Source organism: Coloeus monedula (genome assembly GCF_965178545.1).
Source record: "Coloeus monedula genome assembly, chromosome: 4".
Taxonomy (NCBI): Eukaryota; Metazoa; Chordata; class Aves; order Passeriformes; family Corvidae; genus Coloeus; species Coloeus monedula.
In genome coordinates, this window is record NC_138784.1 from 46,187,011 (window position 1) to 46,201,480 (window position 14,470).

The 14,470-nt window shown below is 40.7% G+C and overlaps 1 long non-coding RNA gene across 1 annotated transcript in view; it reads left to right on the forward strand.

Annotated features, from left to right (window-relative positions):
- Positions 1-1,646: 1,646 nt before the first annotated feature.
- Positions 1,647-14,470, forward strand: part of LOC309572573 — a 48,508-nt gene continuing 35,684 nt past the window's right edge. The window contains exons 1-2 of the long non-coding RNA XR_014226380.1: positions 1,647-1,788; positions 2,619-2,682. This is a non-coding gene — a long non-coding RNA (uncharacterized lncRNA). The remainder of the gene's footprint in view (positions 1,789-2,618; positions 2,683-14,470) is intronic.

Here is a 14,470-nt window from a genome sequence, read left to right on the forward strand (position 1 = left end):
TTCCTGGCGGGGAACAATAGGCTCCTCTCGCCGCTAAGGGCTCATCTGCAATGTGCCGCAAACTTCACACAAAGCCGGGCGGAAAGAGGCGAGGGAGAGGGAGAAGAGGGAGGAAAAAAACGGCTACTACCGGCTGTTCCGGGGCGCGGGGCCGGTGCGGGGCCCTCCCGTGCCAGGCTCGCGCCGACCGGCCTCTCTCCGCTGGCTGCCGGCGGGGGGGGTGGGGGGGGCGGGGGGGCGGGAAAGGTGGATTTGGAAAGCGGGGACGAATTTTTTAATTGGACTAAACCCAACGCCCTGAGTTCAAGGGGAGAGAAAACAACAACCGAAGGGGGCACTGGTGGGATGTGGACTTTCGGAAAACTTTCCGAGTCCCCCGGGCCGAGGTGTTTCCAAGGGCAGGAAGTCGCCCCGGATGGCACGGCGGGGGCGGGGGGGGGGCAGCAGGAACCCCTCATTTCGAGGCATGAGGGGTTTAAAACTCCCCAAAGGAGAATGCCGAGCGCTCCCCCGAGCTGGAGGTACCCTAGAGAGGTTTGTCAGTAGGAGCCTGAGCTCGGGGTCACTCCATGAGTATTTTTTTTTCCTTCTGCCTCTTGAGATACTATGGCCTGTAATCTAAGTGCCTCAAGACTGCTGTATGCAATTTAAACCGCCCATATATTTCTGTACATTGACGAATAGAACATGCAGCACAAAATTAATGGAGGAAGGTCTTGGCCCTCACTCTGGATGGGCAGCAGCCCCCAGTGGCACTGCAAGCCGCTTCCCCTCTGCCTGTTGTGTGCACAGTGTTTGTAAACACTCACCTCCTGACGTGTTTTCCACATGGAAACCCAGAACAAGACCTGCACGCTGACCATAGTAGAGCTTGGTGCCACTTGGGGTACACAGGAGCAAGAAAGGGCCCATGGGGTGAAGCATGCCTTCCATCAAACCTTTGCTCCTCGGGTAAAGCAAGTGGTGCCCAGCTGGGCATTTTTCCTTCCCTGGCATGCAAACAGCTGCAGGTGAGTGCCTGCTGCAGTTTAAGAGACTGAAGGAACATTTGCCCCTCACAACCAGTACATTGAAATCCAAAACTAGATCGGGCCTACAGGCTTGGGGATTTTTTTAAGCAGAACTCACTAAAGTCAGTAAGGAGCTGTCAGTAAGGAGCTGTGTTTTAGAATCAATGGCACACGATGGCCCCCAGTGAACACTTAAAGAAGGAAAACTGCAATTCCTTTCTATTCCATGTACTAACTTCAGAAAACAAAATTTTATTTTTCAGAGTATTTTTTTCCTTTTGACTTGCATGCTGTTTCAGCTTAAATACAGAGACAGATACAATAATGCAAGATTTGCCCTGGGTTCATGGTTTGGGGGGGAAGGACAGAGAAATACCCGAGTTTCAAATTAATACTCTGTACTGAAAGTTGCCCTCTCTGTGTGGATAGAGAGGTGGTGTGAGGATTTCAGACTATGAAATGCATAGTGTCTAATTCACTGTAGCATTAAGAGCTTTCTCCCCCCCCACCCTTCCCCTAAAATTAGACCTACGGATCTTGGTCTGCAGCTCCTGTCTCTGACACTGAGCTTCTGCTATTTCAGCTACAGTATGCATAAGACTGCCAAAGCCAGGATAATACAAATCAGAGAGGTTTAAAACAAGCGACTGGGGGGCTAAATCGCTCTTTTAGACACACAGCCAAACCTCCCTTCACGGGAGGGCGGTGGTTTTTAATCATGCCTTAGAAATTCCTTAAAAGCAGGGGGTCTCCCGTCCGCGAGGGGCGGTCGGCAGAGGTGAGTCACCGCTCGCCCGGGCGCTCTGTGAGGGGAGCGGGAGGCAGAGGGGAGGACAGGCAAGTTGCGTAGCAGGGCTAGGTGGGTTTCCATGCTATGCACAGCAATTGCGCACGGTCCCTTACGTAACTGTCAGCCGGGGATTCCCTAGACGGGGTCACTTTATTCAACCATTACACAGACCCCGGCCGCCGCTCCGGGGCGCTTGGGCTGCCGCGGCCGCCGCGACTGAGGCTGCGGCTGCTGCAGGGAGCGCGGAGGCTCCTCACAAAATGGCGGCGCCCATGGAAGCGGCAGCCCCATTTTGTGCCCGGCAGAGCCTGTCAACAAACGCCGACTTGGCCGAGGCTGAGGAACAGAAGGCGGCGGCTCGTTCGCGTTACGGAGCGCGGAGGGAGGAGAGCGGAGGATTTCACCGCCCTCCCGCCGCCGAGAGGAGATTCTCGAGCGCGCGCGTTGGGGGAGGGAGGAGAGGGAGGTGAAGGGGGACGCGAGCAGCGAGCGAGTCAGAGGCTGCAGCGCGGAGCTGCCGGAGCTGCGGCGCGGGGGAGGGGAAGGCGAAGGCCAAGGCAGGCGGCCTTGGCGCTGCCCTCGCCGGGGCGCAGCTCCCGGAGACCTCGGCGCTGCGGGAGCGGCTGGCGGCACCGGGCCGGAGTCCAGGGCTGCCCGCGCGGGGGTCGCTGCGCCCCGCTCCGTCCCGCGCAGCCCGGGCGGACGGGACCGTTCCTGTCGGATTCCGGCGAACCTGTAATGAATGACAGGACGATCGAGCTCCTTGTGTAGCTAACTAGGTCACTCTCAGCACTTAATTACTGTTTGTTTCATTTTAGTGCGTGCCTTATGAATAAACCGGCTATTAGGCTGATGCTTCAAGTAACATTATCCAGCACCAAGGTACAAAATGTCTATTGGACTCTGATCTTGCGATGCCAGCTTGGTAATAATTACTGTTTTACATTAACGATGTCTTGGTTCTTATAGCTTGGTTATTCGGCTTATAGCTGAAACAGGTGGAGATCCTTACGATAAGGTTGTGAAAATGATTTTAGTATGACACCATAGGTTTTGTTTGTTTAATGTTGATCGGGGCTCCTCCGTTTTCGAGTTAGAGAAGGGGCTTGTGCATTAAGACTTTTTTTTTTCCCCCTGATCTATTTGTCTTAAATATGCATGCTTTTTAATGGTAGTAAATAAAGGAAATGACATATTTCTGATAGAAGTTAGAATTTTTAAATGTACGAAAATTACCTTGATATTAAGGAATTATGAAATATCTTGTTGCGTATTAAAGAGTCAAAGATCAAAAGTAGGGAAAAGGAAAAAATCTTGCTGTTTAGAAAAAAGTCCTTTTATTGATCTCTGTATAGTATTTATCAATGCAATATGAGTTTATTTGTAAAATAAAACCTGTACTGTTCCAAAGTGTTATCATATACAATGACTTTCAGTGTATAAATGTGTTAAAGGAATTCTTGCAGACAGACAGGACAGGTCCAATAACTGAATTGTCACTATTCAGTACTGGTTGCGTGGGTTTTTTTGCCTCTCTATTGGTTGGGGTTTTTTAAGTATAGCTATGTTAAGTGAATGTTCTGTTCTAGCAGCTGTATCCTGTGTTGCAGTTTCAAATTTTTTTTCTTGAATGTTTAATACTAAATTTTGTGCTTATTACCTATCTGCAGTATTGCTGCTTTACAGGGAGCAGGCCACAGTTGCTCTTGTCAGTGTTCCACTAATTCTGCATTTGCTTTCTGGTGGGTGAAATATTCTCGCTCATTTCCATTTTTGCTTGTGCTGCTCTTGAATTGTAGCAACATTACATTCTGATTAGTGTAACTAGTATCACTAGCTGTGTGCTACTTTTATTAAACAGTAAACTATAAATCCTTAGAAACGGAAGTTAATTTTATTTGTATGTGCATGTGCTATGTATGTGTTTTTTGAAAATGCAACCTATTAGATGGAGTAGAGAATCCAGTAAATTCCCTCTTAAGACTGCAGACAGCATGTAATAGAGGTGCAATGTAAAAATAAGCACAAAAATTACAGGATGAACTTCTGGTAGAGGAGAGGGCCAGAAAGGTGAATTTGGCAAATTTTAGTAACACGTAGCTCAACCATATTTAATAAAAAATGTTGAAGTGTTGGAGTAGCTGCAGATGCTGAGCTAAAGACTTCACTGTTTACTTAACTTGCTGTGACAAATGTACAGTTCAAGAAGGGGCGTTTACTCAGCAAGCCCTACCCCTTCTTACTGAATAATATTTTAAAATTCTTTATTATGTGTTAGTGTGCTAGTTTCTTTTAAAGATTCTGCTACTTAATGTAGACCGTAAGTGACTAGTCTTCAATGGTACACCATTAAATCATAAGTGAAAGGTCTTATGCATGAAATTAAATGCTAAATAGCATAGCAAAGGTGGGAAGATGGAGGTGCAGCATTACAGGCTACTTCTGCACACTTGTACACAATGTTTAGTACAGTTACTGGAACTTGACTACCTCAGGAGGCTTGGGTTAGATAATCTTTAAAAAAAAAATTAAAAACAGTTTTGCATTGAAAAGACCCACCTTCTTAAGGTGTTTATTTAAATAATTTATGACACTTACCCTCCTAAATCTTCCAAGAGGATGTGTACCTTCTTCATTTCAACTTTATGGTATTACTACTCAGGAAATAAAACAGACGGAAAATTTGGCTACGTAAACGCTATTGAAAATACCCAAGTAAATTGATTAAGCACTTTAAAAAAATGTGATCTGTAATTATTGTAATTTTTTAGTACTTGCTGTTCTTCACAAAGGTTCACCTTTTGGAATCAGTGAATTTTATGGTCATAAACTCTTAAGTTATAAGCACTTCAAAGTTGATGGTTTTTCAGTTGTGTAATGAAGTATGAAACACAAAGCAAGAAAACCCTAAATGCAACTGAAGGAGAAGTAAAAATAAATATGTACATGCATTCCCACTTGATTTCAAAACTGCCATACTTTTGAAATCCCAATTCTCTTGTAGGTCCTGACTTAGGTTTGCTGAACGCTGTGGGTTGGCAATACTTCAGCAGTAAGTTTACAAAGATTAAATTCATACAGTTTTCTTGCAGGCAAAAAAAATTTGCTGCTTTAAGTTATCATAACTGTAATGCAGATTAGGGCCTCAGTGGCAAAAAATGTTTTGATGTTCTAGCAGGCATTGGTCTATAGCACAGAAGTCATGAATGTCCTTACAGCAAATGGGTGCAAATTTTTTCTTTAAAAAAAAAAAGTTTGGTTTTAGTAAATTACCTTTACCTTTAATGTCATACATTACTTCATGACGACCTCAGTGTCATCTGGTGGATGGCACACTTCCCCCTGCCACTATAGCTGTACACTGTTCCCTGAAATAGCACTAGTGTGATTCATGTTTCTGGTTGAATGTGTGAAAGTTTGATTGAGATGCAAAACTGAGAGAGTTCTTCTGAATGTTAAAAAGGAACCATGCTCAGAAATACAGAAACGATCAGATTAAATTTGGCTCAGACTGAAAGGGTTTTTGTAGATTAAGAATTACAGTGTCATACTTGGATGGGGAAGGTCCAGTTAACTTAAAGCAAAACCAAACCTAGTAACTTCATGATGTTTGTTAGAAGTCAAAGTGGTGAAATCCTACTAGTATGAAAGTTCTCAGTATTGCAGATTTGCCAGCAATATTTCCTCATCATGTAGCACTGTCTCATCTTTATATTTTTACCAATTCAAATGACAGTCTACAGTAGCTAAAATTATGTTGAAATTTCTCTGAGTAAGCCGTTGCCTTACCTAACTTTAATATAGGCATAAATGAAAGGGGAAGTAGTTTGTGCAACTGTGAATGTGTGGACAGACAATACACGTGACAATTTATGCATTTCAGTATAATATGTGCCAGAAAAACACTTCTGAAAACTTAAATAGTAAATAAATACTGACCAAATAACATATAAACGAAGTAATCTATTAAAATGGCCCAAGCAGATAAGAACTTAAAGCAGTGACGACACATGAATACCCGCAGATGTACTTTAAAGGGAAGAAATTTGTTGTTGTTTAATTATGATTTTCAATGTATCTGTTAGTGATATGCTTAATCTGGATTTGGCTTTATAGGCTGCTGATAGATAGGTGCATTGCATTGAATGCTGTTGTGTTGCCCAGATAAAAGGAAGTATTTTTATTTTCAGAGTAACTGGAAAACAAATCCCCTCAAACCTAGTACATTGGTCAAATGCTGATGTTATATCTAATTTGAAAATCACACTTAAAACATAGGACTTAAATTTTTAACTACAGTTGTGTCTAATATAACTGAAAAAAAAAGCTAATGAAAAACAGTTTTTGAAGTTGTTTACTATAAAGGGTTATCAAAAGTAGTTGAGTATCAGTTCCTGTTGCTTGCAGAAACATGATAGCATTTAAAGCTCTGAGGGGAATCTATGACTGTTAATCTCCAGATATTATAAAAAATGTTTATTAGGCTGAGCTGCTACTACTTCTGAATTTTAAACCTTAGTGTAAGATGTCTTACCCAGAATCTTGTTGCAAACTGTCTTTGTAAGCAATGAAAATTGCTTAGGAAAATACTGAAATGGAGTGCATATATGCTCCTATGTCTTCTATCAATTCTTGATTTTGGGGCTTCTGAGGCTCTCAGGGTTGCTGTGTTTAAGAGCAGTTGATGAATAGAGCAGGGTCAATGTCTGGTTCTGAGCTGAGATGCACTTAATAGTGTTCAAAGAGTGAGCATAGTCCCCTAACTCTTTACCGAGAGGCAAAAGTGCAGTCTGGATATTTGGGGTAGCCATGTTCAAACATGTTACGCAAGCCAGTCTCTGCTTAGCCTAGTGTGCAGAGTGGGGAAATGGCGTGCTGGGGAAAGGTTTCTTGCCTCCATGAGACTCCCTCGCATGTAATGGAAAACAGGCAAGAAGCTGGAAAAATTCTCACAGTCCTGCTGAAGAACAAAAAAGATGAAAGAAAATGGGGACTTGAGCAAGGGAGTGAGGAAAATCTGATAATTTTGAGTGGGACAACCCCTTCTCTATGTGCTTTCAACAGTGTCACAGGTGACTTTGGATACAGATCTCCTTAGGTAGATTTACCCTAAAGTTTCTATCTTTTGCTGATTCAGGAATATTAAGTACTATTCACACTTCATTACAAATCAAGAAATTAGACCTTCTTTATTGTTCTAAGTATTTTATTCCAGTTTGTTGAACACAAACTTCCCAGTGGCCTGAGTCACATGCTGCACCGCAGACTGCTTGTAGTAAGTTCCCCAGCATAAACAGGAGTGGCCTGAATTTATAGAGTGGTCTCTCGGAATGAAACTGCTTCCTGTCTTGTTTCATCCTTCAGGAAGTTACTCTAGTGATACTTTACAAAGTCAAAATAGATAATTTTTTTCTTTAATGCTACAACTTTGGCTAGATTTATAAGACAATAAAAGTGAAGTAAGCCTATCTGTGAATGAAACCCTGAGAATATTGTGTTTCATCTGTTACCTCTGTTTTAATAAGTACAGGCTCATTCTTCACTTTGCTTTAGGAAAATTAAATAATGTCACAGTTTTTCCTTTGAGACGTTGCCAAGCTATTCCAGAGCCTCCATGATGTTCCATTGGAATTAATTTTGCTTCGAAGTTATGAAAATGGAGTTGTGTATCCTTAATCCAGGTGTTTGTGTCATGTTTGCAGTAATATACAGTAATTATGGTATGTATTTGATAGTGTGAATTTCCCCATGTCATTTAATTTTTGTTCTAAGGAATAATCTCCTTTTGTGAAAATATGCTAATTAAGCTTTCAAAGATGTTTTTAATTTTTTTTTTTTTTTTTTAAATATTTGGGTCACTAGCTGCAGCCAAGTTCATCTCAGGATTAATTTATTTATTTATATAAGAAAATACATAGACATTCAATTTACTAATTTTTTTTATCTGCCAGAGAGTTCTTGACTTTAAATAAAAGTCTAATAGTTTCTGTTTGCATCTGAACATAAAATTATGTATAATTACATGCAAACTTTAACATATATAAAAATTAAGCTTGAAGAATTCACTGCTCATTGCTTAAGTTTTCTATCTATGATGTGTATTATGATAATCCTTCATTATATGATCACTTTTTTAATGCATGATCCTTCAGTTCGAGTTGGAAACTGCTCACTGAATTAAAAAAATAGAAAAGTTATTTCTCTGTATCTGCATGATGTTAAGTATTTATCTGTATACAGATTTTTTTCTTTTGCTTTTCCTGCAGGCTTTTCTAGAGTAATCATTAGGAGAGTATCTGAATGCCCATACTAATGAGTTCCCAAAATTCTGAGCTAGTAGCATTATCATCATATATTGCAGAGAAAGCTAAGGCATAGAGGGATTCAATGAAAGAATGTCTGCTAAATTGGGCTGGTTTTCATTTAATCAAAGCACAGTTTCAGTGAATATAATGTACAGGTTATTTGAGGGTAGAGGTCGTTCAGCAGTAGGAGTGCTAGCCATAATTTTAGAGCTGGGTGAAATTCAGCTATAGGCTCTTTCTTGAACTTGTGGGTACATGCTGTGGTCCTGTCTGCATTATTAGGGCTTTCCTGGTGTAACGTTATTGGGATGCTCTGCTCCTCAGAACAGTTGCAGTGCTGAGAAGGCTGTATGCATATGGTAGAGTCTCGTTGATATTTCTGCATTTATTTTCCAGCGGCTTGAATTTGGAACTCAGAAAATGAGAAGCACTTCGTTAGAGGCCACTAGTTTGATACAAGAAACTCGCTACTCTGTAAATCCCTGATAAAGACAGAAATAGAAGTGGTGTATACCCAACAGGATGCATTTGTGGTAGCCTCCCAACATCCCTATCCCTCCCTCCCCTCGAGGCTGCTGCTGGCTCTTGGCGGGGCCTGGGTGCCAGAAGAGGGAGCACGGAACACAGCAGAGCCCCAGCCTGAATGTCCCTGCTGCTGCCTCAGGTAGGAGGAACTCTGCAAGGACCAACCTGCAGCATTGCTGATGCCACAGATTTTTCAGAAAACCCAGCTTCTAGCTCTCAATATATTTGTCGTTATTATTATTTTTTTTTTGTTGTGCAGCTTGAGATTCGAAAGCTTATAGCATTATCACATTGTTCAATAGGAGAACTCCCCAAAAGGCATATTTCTGATTTAAACGCTACTCTCCCACTAAATTTCAAATTCTCCCTTCAAAGTAAAGGCCTGTTCAAGTACATTAAGAGTCTTTTTTCTGTACTTCAGTAAAAATGGGAGGTGTTTTCCTTCCTCAGTTTCACACCTGGATTTTTGTTAAAAAGTTCTTTTGAAAACATCAGCTTGAGATAGACACGTGGCCTGGAAAACTTAAACTCCGTCAGTTTTAAGGTCGAAAAAGCAGCATATCTTCAATTGTTTCTTCTTACAGTGTGTCTTAGAACCTGAAGCTCTATTGAATTTCAACACTGAAAACATATCCTAGTAGCTGTTTGGCTCTATTTGCATTTATAGTCATTATATGCAATGTGATTGCAAAATACCTGTACGCTGGGCTCAAATACAGAAATGAGCTATCCTTTAATATGCTTTGCTCATTTCAATATAATGCTTATTACTCAGAATAACGGTGTCCAGTGCAGAGACATTGTATGAGAGGAAGTAGCAAGTCCTGTACTTCTAATCTACGTAGTAAAAATATTCCTTACAGCGGTGATTCTCGATTCTGGCTTCTTCACATGGGTTTAGTTCTCTGGGTAGCTAAAGCGGTTATGTTAGGTACACAAACTGAGTCTTCAGCAGTATCCAGACTGTATCCCTTTGCTATGCAGATCTGTGATCACCACATCCAGTCCTAACTTGTTACAGGACCACAATCAAAGAATGGAACAGTTTTGTTAACTAGCTGAATGGCATGGGAGAATTCCCAAAAGATTACTTAGTTTGATAATCTCTGCTCAAGACGTTCTGGTGGCTTCATTGCCAACAAAGGCTTAGCCTTGTAAGTACTGTCTGCCTTTTTTAATTTTTATTTGTTTAAGTTTTAGGAAAGGACTGACTGATGAATGGCAAGTGTTTATAATGTTAAGGGGTTTTTTGTTCTCACTTTGGTACTACTGGCTTCAGTTAGGTCTGAGAATGATAGAACTTCATACAGCGGTTTTCTTCATTTCTCCCTACCCCCTCCACATCTCATTGTCACAAAATGTTTGGGACATGTCTTGTGATTAGAACACCAAGGGCTGCTCCACGGTCACCTGCCTCTTTCTTGAGGGGAGTGGAAAACACAAAAAAAAATCCAATAAAAAAAAATATAGCAAAAAACCCTATAGTTCGGGAGAGAGAAGAGTTTCCAATTCCAGTATATGATCTACATAAGCACAATTACTGTAGAATAAAGAGGTTTATGGCTGGAATTCAATAATACTGTTCTGTAAAAAAACTTTTTATTAAATATTCCACTGGGTATCTGGATGATATACTGAACATCTGTTGTAATGAAGAGTCACCAAAGGTCTGCTTTTTGGTGCTCTTCTGGTTCCAGGGAAGATGCAGAAAGAAAGACTTCCTTTTTCTTTGTCCTTGCTGGTTTTGATGGCCAGTTGTGGTTCCTAAGTATAGACGTCATTGAAGCTGACTTTTATATGCCTGCAACTGGTTCAGTGCTAGCTGGAGAGAAACAGGCACTTCTCAAACAAATCATTGAAGCAGCTTCAATATTCTTCAACATCTTTTCATGGAAAGTGAAGGGATGTGATGTTTGCAAATTTTTGAAGGAAAAATTGGCAGGCAGGATTTTATATGGCATTTTAGGTAGCTCAACACATCTCCCCCTGCCATAGTACATGACAATACTCCACCACAAAATATATGCTGTGCAGTCACCAGCCTTTTTAAAAGCTGTCATGCACATTGAAACACCACAGCTCTCTAGGTGTTTTGAAAGTGGGTGTCCTGTCAGATGGAATTTTGTCCATTGCCACACCAGTTAACTGCGCACTGGATGTTAGGAACAAATCTTAAAATTAGCTAAAGCAAAGCCACTGATCACCAAATTGGGTTGTTATTGCCTTAGTAAAGCTTGCTGATCTTAAATATGGAGTAGCTGTAAATATTTAAACCCACAGCTCTGTAAATGCAAATAAAGTTATGGGAAGTTTAACACTTGGAAAGGAAGTAGTAAATAGGCATGTGCAAGAGCCTGGGTGTGGCAGGAGGAGAGGCCATTGCAGGCCAGCTATCTCGGGTGGCACATTTGGAGTGCAAACTATCAAATGCAGCACTGTACCAGCCTCATCTGTGCACTGCTCTTTGTGCTGGTACCTTCACCTATCAGCCAGAGAACAGGAGCTTTTCAAGTCACAGCTCCCAGCATTACTTCCAGGACCGGAACTCAACTACCTAAAAAGGGTTTGTATATACATGTATGTCCGTTGGAGCTTGAGTCGAGGAGTTGAGTGTCATTTCTCAGAAAATGTTGGATCATCTCTTAAAACTGTGGTACTAGTATTCTGCGTAATGTTTCATGGATGTTTAAAAATAGTCAGGATTTAAGTACTGATAAACAGTTCACTTTATCATCCTTCACTCATGTCAAAATTAATTGGACAAAACTGCTGCCAGTTCACTGCTCAAAAATGGTAAGTAAAGATACTTGCAAAGAAACTCACCAGTTGAGTTAATATTCTGCAGCAGTATTGCCAATTAACTTTTAGTAAGGGTTTACAACTTTAAAGTACTTCATATATATATTGATCTCTAAAAAATGACTTTTCAGCATTTTTGTGAAGTTGGAAGTGAGAAACAGATTGTTAACATGAAAATACTTTTTTTTTGGTCTGAATATAAGATACAAGACACAGTTTGAATGTATATGCATTTATAGTGTTTGATCCCGGAGTTTAGCCATACCAAGCTCTTTCTCATATGCTCCATGAAGTACCACTTAGACAAGAAATAAAGGTGTGTGGAGAGGAGATGGGAGAATTGCAAGCAGACGCCTTTGCACATCACTCTCTTCTGAAGGTACACTGTAATTTCAGTAGAACTTAGCAGTGTCTTGCATGCTGTTATATTGGTTTAAGAACATTTTATACTTTGCAGTTGTTATTTAACTTACAGACATGAACAATAAAGTTTTGTTGTTTGAACTTCTGCCTAATTGTAATGAAAGGAGAAGTACAAGCTCTGATTTTATGGAAGTATGAAAACAGAGCCAGCAGTTTACACAATCTCCAGAAATGATATGTCACTACCACAAACTAGCTACTACAGGAAGTAACTCTTGAATTGTGTGCCAGATTATGTATTAATTTAAGACTCTGCATACATAAAATTATTTGGGGACAAATATTCCACATTCTTTAAGAGCCCCTTAAACCGCTGGGGAAGAAAAACCAGACAACTCCTAACTCTTTTATTGGATGAGTTTTGATATAAAAGCTCACATCTCCTCAAAATATGGAATGTAATGTAACTAAGGAGGCAGTTGTTTCATGGGATCACCTCTGAGACATGAAAATGTGTGCACAGTATCCATATCTCCTCTTGACCAACACGGTCATGGTGATGTTTCATTATAGGAACAACTGAGATTTTGGGTAAATCTCTGATGCTGAGAGCCTGCAGGTAAATAATTTACATAATGATATCACTAACCTAATGCAGTAGTTGACTTGCCAAACTAGTACCTTATGAATTTGTAGCATTTGTAGTCTGAGTAGCTAGCTCCTGAATGTTCCTGATAGCTTTGCCCTCCAGCAGAGTGGCTTTCTGCAGTTATGCACTAAATACTCAAAACTGATGGCAAGTTCTGGAACCACTCCTAGTAGTTAGGTAACAGCAAGTTGTTGCACAATTTCTTTAAGATAGCTTAAACTGGTGCTGCTTCCAAAAAGAAGCATATCATACATCTTCAACCTCTTCTTCCTTCTTTCCTTTTGGCATTAGCATTTCACACACCTGTACTGCAACATATATAAAGATTAATTCAGCTGAAAGTTTACAGGACAAAAAAATTGTCTTTTAAATGGACTTGCTACCACTGTGTGAAGGGCAGCATCAATGCAAGAGAATGTAGAAATAAGAATCAGAGAAAGACAGGACTCCCTCTAGTCCTCCTTCGAAGGCTCCAGCATCCACACTATTCAGATAACAACAGCAGGACAGAACATTGTACCCCTAGTTATTACTGGTGAGGGAATAGAAGAAATCTGAAGTCAAGGCAATTAGGCGCTGCTCGCACTTCCTTGTTGCTCTTTAAAAGGATGATAAAGTGGTGGCTCTTTTGAAAATATTTCCTCTAGTTTGCTTAGCCCAGTTGCCACAGGCATTTTGAAAGGAGTGCACCTGGCTGAATAGTTAACTGTGCTCTTTATTCCTTTTTCAGGGCAGGTGGGGTACAACTGTCATCTTGTGGTGTTTTTAAGAAAACAGAAATAGAAAATTAACTTTCATTTTACATGCAGACATGTCCTTGGGGATGGACACAGATGATACAAAAATGAGTTAGAAAAGGCTTTTTGGCTGATAACAACCATGTTATATTTTCCTTCTGTTGCTAGCTTTCAGTCTGTGTGCCCCAAAACTTTGCACTGTATTCACAGACCTAAAATTTGCAGTCTGCAGGCCTTGGAGATGGAGGGAAGTTGAGCCTCCATATCCATAAAGAGAGCCAGTTGGATATTTTCAAGACTCAGATTTGGAAGTAAGTTTCTCTCCTCCACTCATGAGGAATCTAATATAGGACCTTTTGGATCATGGCACATATATATTTAGATTTTCTTTAACTGTATACTTTTTTCCCCCTTTATTTTTATGTGGACAAGTTTTAAAATAAATGCATTTATGAAATAAATTCCACATCTAAAGTCTTGCAAATAAGGGATATTGTAGGAGTGGCTATGCTTCCTACATGTTTTCATATAGATGGGAGAGACAGAAGACATATTTCACAGGCTTGATTTTGGTAAGATTAATGTTTTAAGTCAACATTAAACCTGAATGCTGAAGTACCAAAACACTGCCTTGTCTACTGCTGCCCTCCCATAGACCCATTGGTTTTAACTTCTGGTAAATCTCATCCATTTTAGACTTCTTTCCATCTTCCACTTCCTCAACCTCCTTTCAGCAGCACTTTGCCACTGGAGCTATAGAATATATCTCTGGAGATTCATGATGCCCCCGTGAGTGTGGAGGGGAGAATGAAATTGCAGTTAATCCCAGATTATTATTTTATGTTGCAAACAGTAAAGTTAAGCAACTGAAAAAGAAGTACAGACTTTTAACTGTTGCTTTTCAATTAGAACACCTTTCTTTCCCCATGCAATTATATCAAATCCATGCCGTGCTTTAGAAAGATGGGGAGAGGTAGCTCTTCTAACAGCTCACAGTAGAAATTTTACCGTTCCAGTGATGCAAAAGGGTTTGTCTGGAACCCAGAATAGTGCAGCATCATCACCCTCACACCTCCTCTGTCTTCAACAGCTAATGGCTTGGTTTCTGCAGAATAACACAGTGGCTGATCCTGTGTAAGAGTGCCAGGACAGGTATGACCTTTACATTTTTTGAAAGCTTTGGAAGGCTCCAGAAGGACAAGTCAAATGCCTCTGCATATGAATGAAGAAGAAATGTGCAGTTTAGACCTTGAGACAAGCTCAGAGTAGTCAAAGTTAAGTAAATTCATGTT